General features: G+C 33.0%; 1 long non-coding RNA gene and 1 other non-coding gene across 4 annotated transcripts in view; one reads left to right on the forward strand and one right to left on the reverse strand.

Annotated features, from left to right (window-relative positions):
• LOC105429006 (uncharacterized) overlaps positions 1–18,759 on the reverse strand; it is an 83,447-nt gene extending 64,688 nt beyond the window's left edge. Inside the window, exons 1-2 of one of the 3 annotated variants that reach the window (XR_016141459.1) lie at positions 18,090–18,759; positions 17,835–17,984 (exon numbers count right to left, since the gene is read on the reverse strand). This is a non-coding gene — a long non-coding RNA (uncharacterized LOC105429006). Of the gene's footprint in view, positions 1–17,834; positions 18,020–18,089 lie in introns of all 3 variants that reach the window. The other 2 variants (XR_016141462.1, XR_016141460.1) reach the window with 2 other exon arrangements.
• On the forward strand, positions 15,291–15,362 carry TRNAT-GGU (transfer RNA threonine (anticodon GGU)). The gene has a single exon. It is a non-coding gene; the product is annotated as a tRNA-Thr (tRNA).
• Positions 18,760–22,554: the final 3,795 nt, after the last annotated feature.

The following is a 22,554-nucleotide window of genomic DNA, read 5'->3' on the forward strand; positions in this document are numbered from 1 at the left end:
ACGGGTTCAAAGTAGAATCTCGTGGAACGAGGGGTTTAAATTTTAAGAAAAAGAAAAATTTTAGAATTGAAGGGAAAAAGAAATGTTGGCAGTGCGGAAAACAAGAGCACTTCCGTTCCGAGTGTCCATCACTTTCTGTTTCACAACAGGGAAAATAGGTTTTGTCGAACTTTCAGGGGCGGGCTCGACAAATGGAAGAAATGCCCCGGGTGTTTGTAGGCGTTTCGAGAGAGGGTATGAAAAATCAGGAAATTTTGTTTTCCAAAGCTCTCTTAATGGGAGAGACTGTTTTTTTAAATTGGATACGGGCTCCGACGTGACCTTGATGAGCAGTAAATTTGTAGGGAGAAAAGAGATGCGTTTTTCAGCAAATGAAGAAAATTTGAAGTATCCTACGGGGGAAAGGGTCCCGATCAGTTTTAAAATGTTCGCTAAGATAAACTTAGGGAGATTTAATTTAGAGTTACCAATTTTCGTTGCCGATATTGGTGAGGATTGTATTTTGGGCGCGGATTTCTTTTTACGAGTAGGGATGCAAACTGTAATAGAATCTTTTCTCCGTGGAGGTCAAAGGGAAGGTTTTTGTCGTCGGATTAAGCAAGAGGATGAAGCTGTGCCCGCGGAGTTGGAAGAATTCTTTAATAATAATTCCCGAGAGTTGGAGGTAGATCAGAGAATAGTTTTCGCTATATTGTTGCGAGAATTTCGTGACGTGTTTTCGGAGCAAGCCGTTACAGGAAAGTGTGAAGTTCTTCAACATAAAATTGAATTGATTCTCGTCCTATCAAACAGGTTCCTAGGAGAATTCCAATACATATGCGTCCAGAAGTTGAAAAAATTATATTATGGAAGACATGAAAGAACAAGGGGTAATTGAAGAATCTTCAAGCCTTTCTCCAGCAGTTTTGGTAAAGAAGAAAGATGGATCTCTTAGATTTTGCGTTGATTTTCGGAAATTGAATGCGGTTACGAAAAAAGATTCTTATCCGCTTCCAAGGGTTGATGATCTTCTTGATCAGTTATCGGGAAATGCCTGGTTTTCTACTCTGGATTTGAAAAGTGGTTATTGACAACTGAAAATTCGTCCCAAAGATAGGGAAAAGACTGCTTTTTCTGTGGGGAATGGACTTTGACAATTTGTTGCAATGCCTTTTGGTCTGTGTAATGCCTCGGCTACCTTTAAACGTCTTATGGAATGGGTTTACTTTCGAAAATTTGCCTGGTTTATTTAGATGATGTGATAGTATTTGGCAAAACTTTTGAGAAAATGAAAGAGAATTTAAGAGAGGTTCTTCTGATTTCGTGCTGCGAAACTTAGTGTTAACCCAAAGAAATGTGATTTATTTAGGAGACAAGTAAAATATTTGAGTCATGTTGTTTCTTCTGCTGGGATCGCTATAGATCCAAAGAAAACTGAACCGATCACTGAGTGGCCAGTTCCTCAGAATAAGAAACAGGTCCGAAGTTTTCTTGGAATTTGCTCTTATTATCGGAAGTTTGTTAAGGGATTTTCTTCAATTGCGAAGCCTCTGTTTAAGTTAACTGAGAATTTGACTAAATTTGAATGGACCGAGCAATGTCAAGAAGCATTTTTGAAGTTAAAACAGGTATTAACGTCTGCACCTCTTCTTTCCTTTCCGAAGGGGGAATTTTACGGATGCTTCAGATTTTGGAATAGGGGCGGTACTTTCACAAGTTCAGGACGGCTATGAGAGGGTTATTGTTTATTATAGTCGAGTTTTGAACAAGCCTGAGCGGAATTATTGCACAATAAGAAGAGAGTTATTAGCTTTGGTAGAATCGGTGAAACATTTTCATCATTATTTGTACGGAAAGAGTTTCTCTATTCGAACTGATCATACTTCTTTGAGATGGTTGATGTCCTTCAAAGACTTGAAGGGACAATTGGCTCGCTGGACGGAAAGATTACAACAATACGATTTTGATATTGCTTATCGAAAGGGGATTATATACGATATAGCCGATGGTCTTTCGAGACGCCCTTCTGCAGAAGAAAAATGTAAATTCTGTACTAAAGTGGAAGTTCAGAGAGGGCTTTCTGAGGATAAAGTAGTTGCTCGTATTGTTTTGCGTAAGGATTCTTCTGAGGATTGGCGTAAGGCTCAAATAGAGGATCAGGAACTGGCAATGTTTTTACTTGCCAAAGAAAATGATTTGCGACCTTCTTGGGAGGAAGTTTCTTCGAAAGGATTGTCAGCCAAGATTTATTGGCATCAATCATTGGCATGCTTTGGAAGTCCAAAATTTTGCATAAGAGATGGGAGGCTCCTAATTTGAAAAACAGTTTTCTTCAGTTGATGGTCTCGCGAAGCAAAGTGAAGCAGATTTTAGAAGAAGCTCATGATACTTCTTCTGGAGAACATTTCGGGATCAATAAAACGCTGGAAAAGATCCGGAAGCGTTTTTATTGTTCAACCTGTAAGAAGGATGTTGAGGAATGGTGCAGAACTTGTAAGATTTGTATTGCGAAGAGGGGTGCTGCAGATAAGGGGAAATCTCCTTTGCAGATCTTTAATTTGGGAGCTCCTTTTGAGAGGATTCAAATGGATATTTTAGGCCCGTTACCCGTTTTTTCTTCAGGCAATAAGTATCTCCTAGTTGTTGTAGATTGTTTTACTAAATGGGTAGAGGCTTTTCCTTTGAAAAATATGAGAGCTACTACAGTAGCAGAAATTTTTGTTAATCAGGTTGTTTCTAGATATGGGATCCCGTTGGAACTTCATACTGATCAGGGAAGGAATTTTGAATCACAGCTCTTTCAAGAATTGATGAGAATTTTGGGAATTAGGAAAACGAGGACGACCGCTCTTCATCCTCAGTCTGATGGTCAAGTTGAAAGACAACATCAGACAATTTTACAGTATTTGTCAAAGTTTGTTGAAGAGAATCAAAAGGATTGGGATCGTTGGATTCCCATGTTTCTTCTTGCCTATAGGACCTCTAAACATGAAACTACAGACGTAACTCCTTCAGAATTGTTTTGCGGAAGAGATCTTACCTTGCCGATGGATTTGCTAAGAGGTACTTCTCCAAGTTACGGTTTTTCCGAGTCAGCGGAGGAGTACATTCGGAATTTGCGGCAGAAGCTGGATGCAATTCATCAGAGAGTAAGAGAGAGATTAGAATCAAGGTCTTTGAAGATCAAATGCCGCTATGATCGAAAGGTTAGGCATCTTGTTTTTGAGGAAGAACAGAAGGTTTGTTTAATCCTCACCATAAGAAGGGTAGGTCTCCCAAACTACAGAACGATTGGGAGGGGCCTTTTGAGATAATTAAGAAAATTAGTAATGTAGTTTTCTGTATTTCTCGTTCAGGTGGTCAGAAAAGCAAAGTTGTGCATGCCGACAGGTTAGCTCCGTTTAGAGAAAGGGAAGAATTTTAAGTAGAGATTTTCGGAGCCCGGTTTTCCAATTTTGACATTACTTTTATTTCTTGTTGATTGTTTTGAGTTACTGTTTTCTGTTTTATCTTTCTTTAAGCTTTCTTCCGTCATGAGAAGCATCGTGGGATCCTCGAGCCTGAGCACCAAGCAAGATCTTCAAGCTCATGCTTCGAAGAATTGTCGGGACGACAATTTTATGAAGAGGGGAGCAATTTATATATATATAAATTTCTATTATATATAATATATATATATATATATTATATATATATTATATATATATATATATATATATATCTAAAGTAAAAACACAAAATTATATGTTGACTGTTTTTATTGAAAATACTTCAATACTACTTTATTGAAAAATCTTTGAATTGGCTTTACAGATTACAAAATTCTTTTGCAATTGAAACATAGCACAAAAAAGAAGCGCGGGATGGTTGATTTCGATAAAAAATTAAATTCATTTTAACAAGCAAGCTTATTGAACGTTTTATCAATCGTTTGTCCTTATCTTTCCTCTGCAACGCCATCTATTGCAAGATCTATTAACTACAATTACTGCTCTACTTATCATTTTATATCTGCGCCAAGCATATATATATATATATATATATATATATATGCGTAAAATCATACACAATCTGTTCAAGTTTCAAACTTTTTTTTTAAGCTTTCAATCATAAATTCAAAAATATAATATTGTTTATTCATTCCGTTTATTCAGTCCGAAGTGCGGAACGTACTCATTTTGTATATATGAGCTGTAGAATTTTTGTATTAAGGAAACGAAAATCTGATGTGACAGCTGTACGAGCTAAAATTATGAAATTTTTAATTTTTTTCTTATTTACTTATTAAATCGATTATCTCGCATATTTTTTTGTTTGTATTTTAATTGCCTGAAAGAATTTTGCAATCTGTCAAGCCAATAAAAAGTTCTTTGGTGCACTGGAATGTGTCGGTAATTCCCGTCACTTTAGGATCCTCTTAATCGCGCTCGAAAGAAGATAATGTATTCATAAAGATCTCAAGTTTTGATTTGGTCATACATTAAACATTGTGATATGAGGTATGACAAGCAACACTACAATACTATCATCTTCGAACGAGACATTTCATATAATTTTGATCAAACTTTGTCCGTCTTCGACGGGCTCGTTTGATCTCATAATTATCATACATATGGAACAATAAGTCTTTATAACATTCAAATAACTTCATCATTAATTATACATTTTTAATTATTATTTTCTTTATTCGGTCGGGCAGCGTCAAGTGTTTTTACATAAAATTTTTTTTATTTAACTAAAATTTTATCATTTATTTTGTACTGTTACTCTTTAATTTTTTGTGATAAAAACTTAGGTTGAGTAAAACAATTTTGTGTATAATATTGTCACACTCGCGGCGAGTTCACTCGCATCAAGAAAGGAAGAACAATTTGGGAAAAAAACACAAACTTTATTACGCACAAAGCACAGGAGCATTAACAAGAACTTTCACAATTAATTATTATTCGCAATTATAATCCGCGTTACGGCTTAAATTCACGCGCCGCGCCGCCGACTCTCTTGCTACAACAACTATCCCTTGGCAACCGCTTAGCGACCGCTTGACAACCGCGTTGACAAAGAACGATCTTCACGTTAAAAATCGGATAGTCGAGCGGAACATCGCTCGGTCGTAACACTACCCTCCTCCTCTTCGAAATTGTCGTCCCGACAATTCCAGGGAACTCCTCCGCAGAAAAGTCGGCTTCTTCTTCAATGGTGAAGCTCTCAGGGAATCTGTCGGCTTCCTGCTCTATCCCGAGCTATTGCTGCGGGTTACCGAGCGTCGAACCAGTCCCAAACTTCATCCTTCTCGGAAGTTCCGTGCCGCTGCGAGGTCATCTTCCCTCTTCTTTCTTTCTCCGTGATGTTTCTTTATCTTGCACTTGTGTCTTGCGCACTTCACACTTGAATTTTCAGACAAGGGAAGGGGGAAGCTTCCTTTCGTCTTTACGGACACCCCAAGTCCTCGCCTCGGCATTTGCCCTAAGTCCCTCGGAAAAATCACGGTTCAAAAAAAAACCGAGAGCGAGACGGATTTCTTAAAAAAAAGGATTTCTTTAGCTAAATGTTCGGACAAAAAACAGAAGATCTTCTTCCCCACATCGTTTTTTGCACGATTCCTCTTCATGAAATACTTAAAGAAAACAAAGAAACACAAACAGTAATTTATAAAATAAGAACATCTTTCAATTCAATATTTTCCCTTCTTTGGACGGAAAGAACAACCGACTTCCCCACAGGCTCCGATGAAAACCACTCCAGAACGCTTCCCCGAAACGGAATTCACACATCTGAATGAGTTCCCTTCTAATAGACACTTAGAAGAAACTTCGAAGCTTATAAGACTCCCTAAATTATTTGATTTTTCCCTCCTAAAACCGAAACATCGAAGCCTGTGCCAAACTTGAAAAACGTATACGCGTCCGATAATCAATCCGTCCGATAATCAATCCGTGTCAAAAGAAAACTCATCATAAAAAAATTTTCTTTAACTCAAAAGCGCGCAAAAGCAAATAAAAAGAAAAACAAAATTTATCTTAAAAGCGAAAAAAATTTATCTATAAAAGCGAAAAGAAATTAATTAATTAACGATTGACCTGGCATTTAACGCTGTCATCCACCTGTGTGAAGATAGCCCCCCAACATTGAAAAACATAAAGTTTCTATAGCTCATTCGATTGCTCATCGTTTGCACATGTATGCACATTTCGAATTTTCGTTTGCACATTTCTAGTAAAAAAGTTATTAACAAAACAAATTTCGGGGGGCCACTTCACACTAGCCCCCCAACTAAGAGTAAATTAAATAAAAAATAGCTCAATTAATAGATATTCGCTTGCACATTGCCAAACAGCTCGATTTTTCGTTTGCACATCTCTAGTTAAAAAGTTATTAACAATTAAAGTTTCAGAAGCGAGCGACTTCGGTAGATGAGATAGAAACAAAAATGTTGTGCTTAAAATGGTATCATTCGATAGATTTTTGTTTGCACTTTCCCAAACAGCTCGAATTTTCGTTTGCACACTTCTAATTAAAAAGTTATTAACAAATAAAGTCTTGGGGAGCGGCAGTTCTACATAAAAAAATTCGTTTTTAGGATGAATTCCAAAGATACGCAATTTAAATAGACCCGATCGATAGATATTCGTTTGCACATTGCCAAAAGGTCGATTTTTCGTTTGTACACCTCTAGTTAAAAAGTTATTAACAATTAAAGTTTCAGAAGTGAGCGATTTCGGCAGATGAAATAAAAACAAGAATATTGTGCTTAAAATGGTATTATTCGATAGAATTTTGTTTTCATTTTTCCGAGCAGCTCGAATTTTCGTTTGCACACTTCTAGTTAAAAAATTATCAACAAACAAAGTCTTGGGGAGCGGCAGTTCTACATAAAAAAATTCGTTTTCAGGATGAATTCCGAAGATACGCGATTCAAAATAGAACCAATCGATAGATATTCGTTTGCACATTGCCAAACAGGTCGATTTTTCGTTTGCACACCTCTAGTTAAAAAGTTATTAACAATTAAAGTTTCAGAAACGAGCGAGTTCGATAGATGAGGTGAAAACAAAAATATTGTGCTTAAAATGATATCAATCGAAAAGTTGTGGCGTTTTCATTTATATTCGGTTCTTGTTTATTTCTCATAAATCTATTGCATGTTCTCGCTCATCTTTAATATCTGTACCTAAACGTTATATCTTGTAATAACTGATAAGTTTAGCATTGAAATGCTTATTATTTGTTTTAATATAATAGCATAAATAAAATTTTTGATTGATGACTTTTTGAATCAAGAATTTGTAATTTAGTGCAATAGTATTAAAGAGTTATTTAAGAGTTATTATTAGAATATTAAATACCGCCGGCATTAGCATTACCCAAAGCGTACCACGTGGAGGTTGCTCGGTCGGTTTTACGCTTCTTTGTGTGTATGTGTGTGTGTGTGTGTGTGTGTGTGTGTGTGTGTGTGTGTGTGTGTGTGTGTGCGTGTGTGTAGAAAAAATTTTGGTGTAGGTAAATGTGAGCATAATCATTTGACATATTTGTGTAATAATCTGATTGATATTGTTTATAATATATTTCTTTCATCTTGAAATGCATTAAAGCAAAAACACAGTTACTGCGTTAATCTTATATATGCTATAACGGATGGTCTTACATGTTTAATAGCTGCTGTTGTTATCTGTAATTATACGCATTTATTTCGTAGGTCATCATATTCTTCCCATAAGCCTGCATGTGTAACTCTATGACAATAAGCAATGTAATGCCCTAATGTTTGTTCGGCAGAACCGTTATAAGAAATCAATCCTATTAATTGATATTTCTCATTTTTTATATATAAATGTGTTGGTATTTCCGACAGGGCTATATGCTTGGGTAAATTTAAAAATCTCATTTTAGCTAAGAGTGTACTGTGATATGCATGTTCGACATTTATTAGCAAATGTGCTTCTGGATTTATATCATTCAATATTTTATTACCACAGGTTTTACACAATACTTCTTTATTGAAAAATATATCTATAGATTTTTGCAATCCGTTGTGCAGACCATGTGTAAGGATTGGTTTAGTATTAATCTCTGTGATAGGAATATTTTTTGTTTCATTGTGATGACACTGTGTACACGAGTTTTTTTCTTTGACGCTTGGCGCATCGATTAATACTTTTGCAATGAATGCAGAGATATTACAAGCACAATGAATTACGCTTTTTTCTATGTCAAAAAGTGTCAGTAGATAAAAGAGTCTTTCAAAATAAAATGCATTACTGATACCATTAGTAACGTAATTTAACATTACTTGGAAGAATATTAAATCTTTATATTTTTCATCTATCGTCTGCTTATAGACAATGGAGTCTGCATATGCTGTTGCTAATAATTCTGTTAAAGCATCAAAAGGACAAGTGGAGAATGCTTGTAATTTGGTTGTGCCAATTTTAATTGATGGAAGTAACGAGCCGTTTTGAATACAAGCGCCCTTTTTTTTACGGAAAGGACGATTGTGAATGAAAGTAATATCTGGGCAGGCTGTTAAATATTTTCCTCTCTTCCTTGCGATATCTACTGTGGCTTCTTCTTTTCGTTTTTTTGGTGGATTTAAACCACGCCAATTTTCTTCAGCATCTGAATATGGCTTAAGATTCAAAGCTGCTTCATCGATTACTTGAACGTTGCACTTAAAATTTTCCTTTATTTCAACGGAATTATCTTTTTTTATAGTAGCGCGATTGTCAAGCGCTGCCCATTCAATTTTGCAGATACTGTTAATAGAGCGCACATGTTTGATAATAAATTTATCTGCTCTTATCGATTTGCCTTCGTCGCAAAATATGATATTTTTTATATCATTAAAATAGGCCTCTGATCTAGCGGACGAAACTACGAAATATTTTGTTTCAGTTTCAGTTTTCTGCATCATTGACATTTGTCCATAAAACGTAATATGTTGCAAATCGCATAAACGGTGTTACAAATTCTGGGCAATAATATGCATTAGGTCGCTGACCTGAATTTGCTTCTGCAGCGAAATTTTTTGCGCTATCGTATAATTTTTCAAAATGAAAAGAATTATCATCCTCCATTGCATCTATTTCATCTATGGAATGATTATTATTGAAATCATTTTTTTCCGAATCTTCTTTCTCATTTGGATTTTCTTTTTCATCAATTGTAAAATTACGTATTATATTTAAAAAAAATTCCTGTTTATTTGCACATTCAGTATTTTTATCATCACATTCGCTAAGTGCTACAATTAATATTGAGTGCAGAATGTCTTCAAATTGATCTTTTAATTGAATAGTAGTTAAAAATCCAACACATCGCATGTAAAAATCTTTAATTCCTTTCCCACGAAAACATTGCCATCTAGTAATCATTTTTATGACATGTGCGATGTCTAAACGTATACGACATATTGGCATGGTAACTTTCTCACAATTTAGATATTTTAAACATATTTGAAGATATTGAGATAAATTGCAGCTATTAAACGCACGTGCAACAGCATTTAATAATGCAAAATAATGCATTTAATAATGAAAAATCAGTGATAATTTTATGCGGTATTTTATTCCCACAACATAACCATTCACTTATCCAATATTGAATTGTATTAGCATCATGTTTTTCAGACAACATCTGAAATAATAGTACGATGCCACATATTCCAGCTGTAACAGCCTGATATAAAAAAATTGGACCAGATTTTTTATTCTTTCGGTCTATCTTTTGCACGAGTGAACCAGTAGCGTCAATAGAGATGGGATTATTCAATTTTATTATATCCTTATATATATCTATTTGTAATGGTGACCAATACATACAATAAAATTTGTCTAATCCGATTTCTCGTATTATACCAGCGTATTGAACATTATATTTTAAATTATTTATAAATTCGATAACATTTTGAATCTTGTGTACGCTAATTCTTTATCTTTACCTTCTTAACGTGCTTTTCTTAATACATCAATTGTATATAAATGACTCGGCTCAGGATCGCCATATTCCATCTCTTTCGTCATTTCGCGACGCCAAACAATTGCTTTTTTATGCAGAAGATCATTTTGCACTGATGTTCTTTCCGTGCCTTTCAATGCTCTTTTTTTTTCATGGGATATTCCTCTTGTATCCACTGTTTTTACAAATAATTTTAAATCACTTCCTATTTCGGGTTTTTTAACAGAATGCGCGCTAAAATATGCACTACAATCTTTACATCTGTCAAAGATTGTAATATACATACTATTTACTGAATCGTATACTTTCGCTCTTCTGAAAATATACGCGCATGGGATTTTAGTTTTAAGCCAACATAGTTTAGATATCACATCTGTCCATCCTCGTTGTAATATCGAATATTTTTGTTTATTGTTACATTTGCCTTTTTCTTTGTATAATACTGTCTTCGGATCTATACGCTGCCATGTTTCAGCATCGATCGTTATAGTGTATAAAATAGTTGGACATTCATTGCCATTTTTCACACGCACTTGTTCATTATCACTATGGATGATGCTTTCAATACTCTCGTTTTCTTTAGTGCTGTTCATATTACAAGATTCAAAAGAGAGTGAATATTCTGTTTCTTGTACAATGGCAATACCTTTATAATTCATTACACGAGAGAGAACATTATTCCTGTTTTGCTTTAAGTATAAATACAGATTTGTTATTTGTATTCTGCTTTCTAAAGACCGGCAAATGGAATCTATCCATATGGAATCAGATCGCGATTTAAGATTCCATCTGTGAAACAATCTCTATCTTTTATAGTCTCAAATATTTCTTCTGCTATTACACAGGCTTTACGAGGCATACTTATATTTTATTTTAAGACAATTTTAAGACAACAATATTCGAAGACAATTTTAAACGCTGAGAAACGTAAAATCGAATGCGTAAAATCTCCACGTGTTACGCGGACTGAAAATACTAGACACAGTCGCTGTTGTACCTCTGTTCCTTGCGCTATTCGGAATTAACAGATGACAAACGCGAAGCGTTCCCTCTCTTGCTAGAAACAAAATTTTGAGAGATGGAAATCTCGCGTTTGTGCAAACGAATATCTATCGATTGGTTCTATTTTGAATCGCGTATCTTCGGAATTCATCCTGAAAACGAATTTTTTTATGTAGAACTGCCGCTCCCCAAGAGCGGCCTTTGGTTGTTAATAATTTTTTAACTAGAGGCAAACGAAAATTTAGCTTCCTGCTCGGAAAAGTGCAAACAAAAGTCGAATAATACCATTTTAAGCACAATATTCTTGTTTCTATTTCATCTGCCGAAGTCGCTCGCTTTTGAAACTTTAATTGTTAATAACTTTTTAACTAGAGGTGTGCAAACGAAAAATCGAGCTGTTTGGCAATGTGCAAGCGAATATCTATCAATTGAGCTATTTTTTATTTAATTTACTCATAGTTGGGGGGCTAGTGTGAAGTGGCCCCCCGAAATTTGTTTTGTTAATAACTTTTTTACTAGAAGTGTGCAAACGAAAATTCGAAATGTGCATACATGTGCAAACGATGAGCAATCGAATGAGCTATAGAAACTTTATGTTTTTCAATGTTAGGGGGCTATCTTCACACAGGTCTGTCATCCAGTCGCCGCTCGGCTTCTCTCTAAGAAGGCGAAGCTCCTCAATAGTCATTCGGAGAACCATAGCCATCTCCAAGCTCGGAGTCGTTTCCGGCTCCTCCGTACGCACACAAGCTCTGTTTCTTGCTGAGACAACCTCCGACGCTCCTTCCTGTCCCACCTCCGTCACTGTTTCCTTTTCCTCCGCTTGACGCTCCGTCATGTTCTTTTTTATTCCGATCTCGGACGAGCCCCCAAAAATGTCGCACTCGTGGCGGGTTCACTCGCGTCAAGAAAGGAAGAACAGTTTGGGAAAAGAACACAAACTTTATTACGCACAAAGCACAGGAGCTTTAACAAAAACTTTCATGATTAATTATTATTCGCAATTATAATCCGCGTTACGGCTCAAATTCGCGCACCGACTCTCTCGCTACAACAACCACTTGACAACCGCTTAGCGATCGCTTGATAACCGCGTCGGCAAAGAACGATCTTCACGTTGAAAATCGGATAGCGTCGCTCGGTCGTAACAATATTTTAAAACTAAATAATTACCACTTAACTACCACTTGAGTTAGGAAAGAGAGTCTTGAATGGGTAGAAAGATATACATATCATTTGGTTTTTATTATTTTTAAATTAAAGATACCGCTTGATTTTATTTTTTTAAAAAAGTGGTATATCAAATCTTTTATGAATGAAATATCTTTTACAAATGAAATATATAATTTGGCTAAGGTGAACTTGTAGCTTAATGTTTATGGGACTATAACTTGGCGCCAGTTATTGATATCAAGTCTTTTATACAAATAATAATGATGACGTTTCTTAAAGTAAAAATTTACGAATCGAACTTTGTATAGCAATATCTCCGCTCATAGGGCACATATGTCCCTTTACTTGATACATATCACTTGGATTTAGTAGAATGACACAATTTTTATAGTAGGATTATAACTTGGCACCAATTATTGATATTAATCTTTTATACAAATGATATCATTTGAGTTAAGTTAGCAATGTGGAAATAAATTTTTTTTAAAGAATTAAAGCTACTATCACTTGGAATAGGAAAACTCTTCAATGAAAATACAAAGATTATCACAAAGATACTAGCATTTAGATTTTATTTTTTAGTTTGATCACAACTAGAATTGAGTTAAGTATAACAATAAAAAGACTCCAATGAATAAACAGATATACGTACCATTTGAGTTCTATTTTTTTAAAATAAAAGATATTGTTAGTTACATTCTATTTTTAACTTGGTACAACAGTTTTTTTTCAATAAAATTTTACAAGAAAATAGACGCGAAAAAAACGCATGCATTTCATTATTCGAAAGTGCAACATTTGATGCCACAAGATTATGCACGGCGAATAAACACATGGTTATTAAATCAAGAACAACAACTTGGATTTGTACATTATATAATGTTTAGCGATGAATGTTATTTTACCCGTGAAGGAATTTTCAACAGACATAATTGTTACATTTGGGCAAATGAAAATCCTCATGAGCACATTGCAATAAATTACTAGCATAGATTTACTATCAGTTTATGGGCTGGTATAATGGACAATATTTTAATATGTTATCTTTTAACATATTTATACTCTTTAATTGTCATCATATCATTGAATATTTAGATTTAAAAAAATAAATAATTTGAACTTTCTTTAGAGTGAATCATTCGAATTAACAGCAAAACTTATTTAAATGATTTGCCAATATTGTTGGAAAATGTCCCGTTGGCAATAAAAAGAAATATGTATTTTCAACAAAATGGCACATCTTTAAATATATCAAGAAATGTTACAAATTATTTGAATGTAATATATGCAAACAAATGGGACGCCATGAATGGGCCTCAAAATTGGCTAGATTGGCTAAATCGCCAGATTTAACCCTATTAGATTTTTTTCTGTAAGAACATTTAAAAAATTATATCTATCGTGAATCATTACAAAGCCGAAGAGACGTAAATGATAGAATTTAGAGGCTTTGCAAATTTATTTTGAATTATTATGCATATTACTCCAATAAAAACATAAAAACATTTAAAATAAATTACTCTTTGTTTCCAAAACAGCATGCTTAGGTTCTATTTAGATAAAAATGGAATTATTACTAAATCTTCAGTAATGTTAAAAAAGATTATAACAGCACAAATGCAATGAAATTTACAAGTTCTAAGAAAGTTAATAATAAGTTTCTTATGTATAATATAGCCTTTTTTTAATTGCATGAAGAACATGAAGAGAGATGTTTTTAATATATTTACGTTATAAACCATATTTTATTCAATTTATATGAATGTTTCAATTTTTATTTTTATCAATTTTCTTTTTTATATTGTTATGTGATACCACTTAACAAAAGTATTACAGAGATATCTGTATAGAAAAGGATATTTTGTATCAGAAAAGGATATTTTGAGTTCCTTAGGAAAAGTGTTATCAAATGCTCAAGACTGGGATGATGGAAGAAAGCAAGTTAATAATGTGATTGCAATATCACCTTCACTTCAAATTTAACATGTAGTACGCTAAAAAATAAAAATAGTAGAACGGCACAAACACTTTTTTAATAAATTAATAAAAAAGATAAAACAGAAAAAATAGAATTTGTTCAATCTATGTAAGAAAAATTGAACAATTGCAAGAAAAAAATAAGAAATTATATAAATTTTTTTCTTATTATATATCCAATTTTTCTATTGTGATATAAAGTTAAAACGGTCTCGCTTTCCCGCGCGGAGAGCGGTCAGTCGGTTACCAGGAGGAGAAGCAAGGACGTTGGAGACAGAAAGGTGTGATTAAATTGTTAGGCGATAATTATCACAAAAAACGATGTTTATTTGACTAAGAGTGGTGCGATGGAATGCACCGAATCTTCGCGTTAATGTTCGTGGCCGTGGACGGGCGAGACGGCGATCGACGCGCGGATAGCGCGTGAATATAAAATAAGATATCGCTCGGGCGCTCGGCGCGATACTGATCGCGGCGCGCAATTCGGTGGCGCGGGGCGCGTGCGGCGGCGGCGGTGTCGCACGTGTTCGTCGCGGGCCTTTCAATCGGCGTGGATTTAAACGTGCACGCGTGTCGCGGGTGTTGTCGCGAGGGTGGATATTTCGCGAGGTCGGCGGATCGTTGAGATCGGAGAACGGGTGTTACGTTTATGTTTAATGTTCTGCAATTTTCTGTATTACACAAAGAAATATGTAGTCATTATATTTAAAATTGTCTGACGAACACAATGAGTATAAGCATTAATGTTACATTTTATTTATTTCAGAAATTACGAATTTTGTCATTTTAGTTTCCTAAAATCAGGAATGAATGTTCCTATTAAATTTTAATAAAATCTTTAAATTAAATAACTTGCGTTTTAATTTTACATATGGGATTTAGAATTGGTTTATGGAAGCCGTAATCGGGGGCTCGAGCTATGCTTGATATAATTTCTCCTGTCGTGCTCCGAGGATTATATGTATATATATGTATATTTGCCAATGTATTTATATGTATATTTGCCAATGGCGTTGGAGAGTATCGCCGCTGCAGTCCGACTGCATCCATCGAGAGAATAGGACCATCATCTTTCTAGAGTACCGGTCGTGGAGATTCGAAAGAATACATATATATATGTATATTGTAACATACGTATATATGTGTATCATTGTATTGTTGACGTGTTATTCTAAACACGTTATTTGCGATAAATATTATCACATGCCTCGGTAGTCGAAGGGATAAGATGCCTGCCTGGTAAGCAGGAGATCCAGGTTCGATTCCTGGCTGAGGTGGTATTTTTTCGCAAAATAATTACGAGTCTTCATTGGTTCGTGATCGGGCCCCGCCGTGACGCACACTCTCCCTTCTTATTTAGGAATATAATCGAATTATAGAAGAATAATCGACTATGATTCGTCAATTTTTTACGGTTACGGCATAAGTTAACAGATTACGGCCTCCATAAACTAACCCTTAGTTTTCCGAGGATGTTTACGACAAATGATCAGATCTCTGTTCGGACGAAACAGTGGCACTCAACCAATAAATTTTCTAAATGTTCCTAATCCGGATCAATGATCTCTGTCTCAGTATTGATCGGATCAATCATCGTGGATTAACGAAGCATAAAAGCGTTTTTGTTGAAAGGTAATCCTCTCTTTACTTTTTTTATATGTAATATTAAATAATTTTACAAAATATAAAATAAAGTTTGTAATAAATTTAAATTTATATATTGTAATATTTTTTGTACTAAACATTTTTTTCTGTGAAAATAATCTATTTCAAAGCTTTAGTTATATTGAAAAAATGCAAAGTCGCGCAAAGTTAATAAAAAAATATTAAAAAATTATTAGATAAAAAAGAGTAATGAAAATAAAAACGTCAAGTTAAACGTGCAACGTGTACTCTTGCGTACCCAAGTTTTTATCATTTTTTGTAATTTTAAAAAGATTACTTTCAATTTAAAAAAAATAAACAAAAATATTATTTGACATTTCTATAAAATAAAAACGTTGTGTTAAGTTAATTTACTATAAGAAGATCACAAAATGTAATTAAAATGTAATTAAAATTATAAAAAAATGATAAAAACTTTGATATTGCAAAAGTATGCGTTTAACTTAATGTTTTTATTTTCATGACTATTTTTTATCTAACAATTTTTTAATAAAATATTTTTTTATTAACTTTGCGCGATTTTGCACATTTTCAATATAACTACAAGCTTTGAAATAGATTATTTTTATAGAAATAAATGTTTAGTATAAAAAATATTACAATATATAAATTCAAATTTATTACAAACTTTACCCACATAGAACTTAATCTCTAGTGGACGTTCATTAAACCTCCATGGCTTCATTAAACTTCCATTGAACGTCTATCTCCACGATGAAAATCAGATAGACGTTCATTAGAAGTCCAGGGAATCTCCACGGTGGACAATGCTCTAGGATTCCATCGTGGACATCCATTAGCCGTCCAGCGAACCTTCACGGTGGATGGTCCCACACGGAATATGACATCCATTAGAGGACATCCATAGATTCACATAACCTCCATGACCTCTATGCGACATCTATCTCCATGATGAAAGTCAGATAAATCTCTAATAGAAACCTATACTATCTCCATGATGGAGTTTTAATTGAGTTCTACCAACCCCCCATTAGACCCCCTTAAGGCTATATCAGACTGGCGGTTGCCTGGCTATGGTTTTCGATTGACGATTCTACTATTATGAATCACATTAATCATAACCAGGACCTACTACATTGTGACTGGCTGAAATAGAATCGTCAACCGGCAACCGTAGCTGCGCAATTGTCTGATATGGCCTTTATGGAGATTGTATGGATGAATTACAGACGTTTTATGAAACTTTCATGGATCATACAGAGCTTAATTGGAGGTTTCAGATTCTTTGTAGATGATTATTTTACTTTGATAAAAACTTTGAGAATATACTTATAAATATATATACTTATAAATATATACTTATATAAAATATATAAATATATACTAAATAAATTAAAAATTTATTGCTTATAAATAAATTAACTTAAAACTACTAAATTACTTATAAATAAATTAAAAATTTATAAATAATTAAAATTTATTTATGTATCTTATTTATTTATATTTGATTGTATATAAATTATTACATACAAACACAAGAAAACATATATTGTCGAATAAGAAAAATATCCCACGTATTTAATACGATCAATAAATGTATAAATGAATAAATAGAATATATACGTAAATTTATAAACATTACTTACATGGAACATGATATTAAAAATTCATATAACATATAATTTTCCTTTATATATATAATTATCTACAAAATTAAATTATCTACAAAAATTATACACGCTATCAGGACATTGACATTGAGACTATTTGAATCTTATGACAATGCGATAACAATTACTGATCGAAGATCTGTCATATTTTTATATCAAAGTTCTAAATTTAATTATACTATTGTTCTAGTATCTGATCAGCCGATCACGTAGGTGAAGCAAGCTTGACTGTGTAAATTACAAAAATGGATGATCCTCGGAAAAATTATGTGACATTTTACCGACATGTTACCAACATTTACAAGATAAAAAAAGATTTAATTAATTCCATTGCACGTTATGTATGTATGCGCGCTTCGTTCCTTCAAAGAAATATTTTTGAAAAAGTTAAAAATAACTTTTTCTGTAGAGGTCTTCTAGAGGATTTATGGACGTCTAATGAAAGTTACAAACCTCCATGATGAACATGTATTAGAGGTTTTTGTTTGTGTGGGTCGTCTACTCCATGGACTCCAACGACTCATACTCTTCGATAAATTGCAGCTCATCACTTTGGACGTCTTCAAGCGGGCTTAGCTCTCAAAGTTGGCTACCTTTTTGCTCCTGTTTGTTTGAAATACAGATATGAATGAAATACACTAAAATAGAGAAATTTTTTAAATGAAAGTTTATATATTTCAAATAAATTAATAAATTGTTGCAACTTACAATTATTAGTAATTATCTTCCTTATTGCCGTTGATGTATTTATCTTCTTTGCATGGATAAGAATATTCTATTCCTAAGTTCGTACCTCTTTATTTTGCTAAATATTAAGGTTATATTTACAATCGTGAAGTTGTCTTTAATGTAATTTTTGGAATATTTTGAGGTGAATAGGTCTTCACTACTTCTAGTTATGTCACTAATAATTTCTTTCGCTGCGTGATCGCAGTGAAAATGACAAACGGTGAAACCGTGAGATGGCCACTAGTGAAAATCTAAAAGTGAACTATGACACTGAAAAATATGTAATCGATGTTCTGATCATTTGTCGTAAATACCCCGAGTGCTTATATATTTACTGCATCCGTAAATGTCGGTCCACAATAGATGATTTAATCTTTAAGCCGTAAGAAATTGATCAATCATAGTCGATTATTCTTTTCATATTCGATTATAATTGGTCAATTTCTTACATTTTAAAGCTTAAATCACCTATTGTGGACCGACACTAAGATTTCATAAGTTTCCGTAAATCTTATAGTTTATGGCGAATACGAATATAGAGTGTCCATAAAATATACTATATAGTAGATGGTACGCGTGAATTCTACAGATGATACCTTTTTATGAGATATACATAGAACGAGATATGAATGCATTCGTGTATATCGGTGATGGCGTCATTGCTTAATACTGTTCTTCCATAACAGCGGTTTTTCTTATTCCTTTCCTTATTTCTCGTTTTTCACAAGATTCTTTATATTAAGTCGAAAAAAGAAGTAAATTTACGATTATTATGGTTATTTGTTAATAAAAAATTTACCGTTAATCGTTTATGACAATTGACTTTATGAAATTCTTATTGTTCATAATTTATTTTATAACAATATACTTAGTTGGCTGATCGCTTTTTGCAATAAATAATTGTGAATATCTTGAGAATGGATCGATGTTGGACTTTACTAGTAGTTTATTTACACTCAAGGGGGTAAAGAAAGTTGTTGAAAGTTGCAAAATTATAAACAAATGGGATTATTTCAGAAACTATTAGTCATATTAAGAAAATTTAAACGTAGTTAATTTTACAATTAACATAAGGCTATCGAATGGCGTTATCATTTTGGTTTGTTATCAGAGGATCGTCATCTTGAAAATTTGCAATTTTGAATTTTCAAAAAATCTCTTTTATGCTCTTGTTACTAAACTGACCATTTTGTAAATTTAAATTTATTTTGTTATTTACAGGATTTTAAATAATGTTATTATAGTTTTATTTATTTGTTTTTTCAAAAATTTTATTGTTATCCCCTGTGTAAAACATAATAATTAATTAATATTTGTTACCAATATTTTCTTTCATCTTGTTTTATTGATGTCTAATGCCCATTTCCTCCAACATGGTTCAATTCAGAATTCCTATAAACTGCGTTCAATTTTGACTCAATTTAATCTTCAATCAACTTAATTTGTTTTCCTTCAACTTTATCTTGATTCCGATCAACTGAACGTATATCCAATGTCTGCTAACTCCAACTAAATTTGTATCAAGTAATGTGATTGGTGCATAATGAGCAACAGAAAGGATGAAAAATTTGACGATAAAAGTATCGAAATAATCAAGCAAAAAAAAACTCCAAATAATCTTCAACTTCATGACAACTCAGAAGAATATAAAAAAAAAACCGTTAATTAATTTGTTAGTGGATAATAAAAATAGAGTTAATAAATATAATGATGAATAATGTAAAATAAAACATGAAATTGAAATTGAAATTTTAAAAATGCAATTGCAAAAAGAACAGTTACAAGTTGAAATATTATAGAAAGAATTAGAGTTAAAAATTTTATTTTAGAAAAAGAATAGCAAAAATTAAAGATGTATAAACACACACACACACACACACACACACACACACACACACACACACACACACGCACGCACGCACGCACGCACGCACGCACGCACGCACGCACGCACGCACGCACGCACGCACGCACGCACGCACGCACGCACGCACACACACACACACACACACATAATACCTTTTTATAGATAAAAAGTTCTTAAATTTTTATTATTTTCGTAAGTTAAAGCAAAATTTAATTTTATTTATAGTTATTTTTATTTTCAAAAAGTGTTTATTTTAATTTTCCTATTATCGTAGGTATATTTTTGAATAATCAAAAATAAAAGCAGGATTATTTACATTTATTATAAACTACTGTTATACTCATATATATAACTCATATATATATATATATATATATATATATATACTCTTATATATAATTATCAAATAAAAGTTTTAATTTTTATTCGTTTTGCGATAGAAATATGATCAAAAGGAAGTTTTAATAGTAAGTTTTATTTATTTGACATAAATAAATAATAAATTAATTTGTCATAAATGTTATTTTATTTATTTACTGTACTAGTTTTTAATTATTTGACAATAAATATAAATAGTTTGTTTAATAAAATAATATACTGAATATGCCCTCAAATACTGATAAATATATGCACATACGTTTTGTGTTGTCTTCTGCTTAAACACCGTTCAAACTTTTTAATTGGCCAAAAATAGGCGTGAACGTCAGAATGAACGTCGTTTAACTGACTTGAACTTACAAAAAACTTGGTGAAACGCAAAATATCATTGCTCAGAGTTTAAACTCGGTTCAAATTTTGAACCACATTGGAGGAAACAGGCATAAAAGTTAAGTTTAAGGGGATGCTGAACTGACGAACGAACTTCGAACGAACGAATACACATATGTACATCTACATTTATGTATACATACATACACTCATACATTTCTGTATACACATGATACATATATGAACAAATTTTTGTGATACTCCTCTGTTCATAATAAGTGTCTAAGCTTAATTCTAAGAACTTAACATTACTTCTTCATGTATTCTTCTAGTCTAGCAATATCAATTTTGTAGGTACAAGCTGTAAAAGTTTCATATAAAGTAAATATTTATGCGACTTGACAGTTTTGGACGCCATTTTAAGGTACCAAATGGTAAAAAAGATCTAAATTTTAAAATTTTTTCTTATTCTTGATACGAAATTCATATGTTAAACACGTATTAATGCATAAACTTTAATTGTGGAAAAGGATTTCCAAATCTATAAAGTTAATAAGAAATTAGAGCAATACAAAAATTATTGCGTTTTATTGGTAATACAAGTTCAGCATCGTCTTAAAGTGAAATCAAATTTCAGGCCATCTGTTGAATTTGTGAGGAACTATCTATCTATCTAGTATATAGGAAACTCTGTTCATGCGACATTTATAGGCCATATGATAATGTAGGTAGAAGATATCTTAATATGGCCGGCGTGAACAGTGTCGTCGTTCGTGCCTCCTGTGTGCGTATGGTCACCAGGCCAATAGGAGGAGAGGGTAATTACTCAACTCACTGGCGTTAAGAAAACTCAATAGCACTTTATTATCTTGAGGTGTTGTGCGGATATTACAATATATGTAAAAGCGGGTTCGAGATGTCTTGCCCGAGAGCTGTACCAAGGCTCTCTATCTTCGAAATCAAAAAGGGACGAAATCGCGCCAAAGCGTTCGTAAATTCGCTCTCTCTACGCCATAACGTACACAACTTATATAGGGAGGGATCGCTAAAAGAAAAAGGAGCTGAGCCTACAATAACTAACTCCTTAAGACATCTATCGATAATAAGATAAACTACTTCCGAACTTTTAATGGTAAGAGCTTATAATATTGTCCAAAATCAAGTTATTATATTATTTTGTATTGTTATTATTATTGATTGCTGTCCTCAAGAGGCCATGTATAAACAAAATAAAAGTTAGAATGAACAAAAGTAGTTTTATTTATTGTGACTACTTCATCAGTCGGAAAAAGATGTGACGCTTTTAATATTCAAAAATAAATATTTGTCAGTTTGGCAATATAATAAAATGAAAAAAAAAAACGATGGGACGTCACAGGTACACCTTTCTACATCATAATATGTACGATTTCTTTGAACCGCCATATTGTTGAGTGTGCATTTCCGTCATGCGCGAGTGACAACCATTTCACGGATAATTGAATGAATCTACTTATACTGTGCCGTCAGTCGTATTCCTCGTCCATTATTCCGTATCAGCTGTCTTCCCTATATTTTTCTCCTTCGAGATTATTCTTAAATAGCAAATATCTTAATTTTTACAAACAAATACAGTTTTGAAGGAGAACCTGTTTGCTATTATTGTTTGTATCTTATCTATTGTCTTATTAAACATTAAACGTTTCGAATTATGTTTTCAACCCGCAGGAATTCGGTATTATAAAAACTTAAAGATAATAATCATGGAATATATATCTAGTTCCAAACAATATAAAAAGAAATTATTACAAGAGAATATAGAAAATAAATCTATTAAGCTGATATTGAATACATGCAACGCCTTCGTATTTGCATGTATTTAGTGCGATT

Source organism: Pogonomyrmex barbatus, unplaced genomic scaffold, assembly GCF_055798465.1.
Source record: "Pogonomyrmex barbatus isolate J1 unplaced genomic scaffold, ASM5579846v1 scaffold10, whole genome shotgun sequence".
Classification (NCBI taxonomy): domain Eukaryota; kingdom Metazoa; phylum Arthropoda; class Insecta; order Hymenoptera; family Formicidae; genus Pogonomyrmex; species Pogonomyrmex barbatus.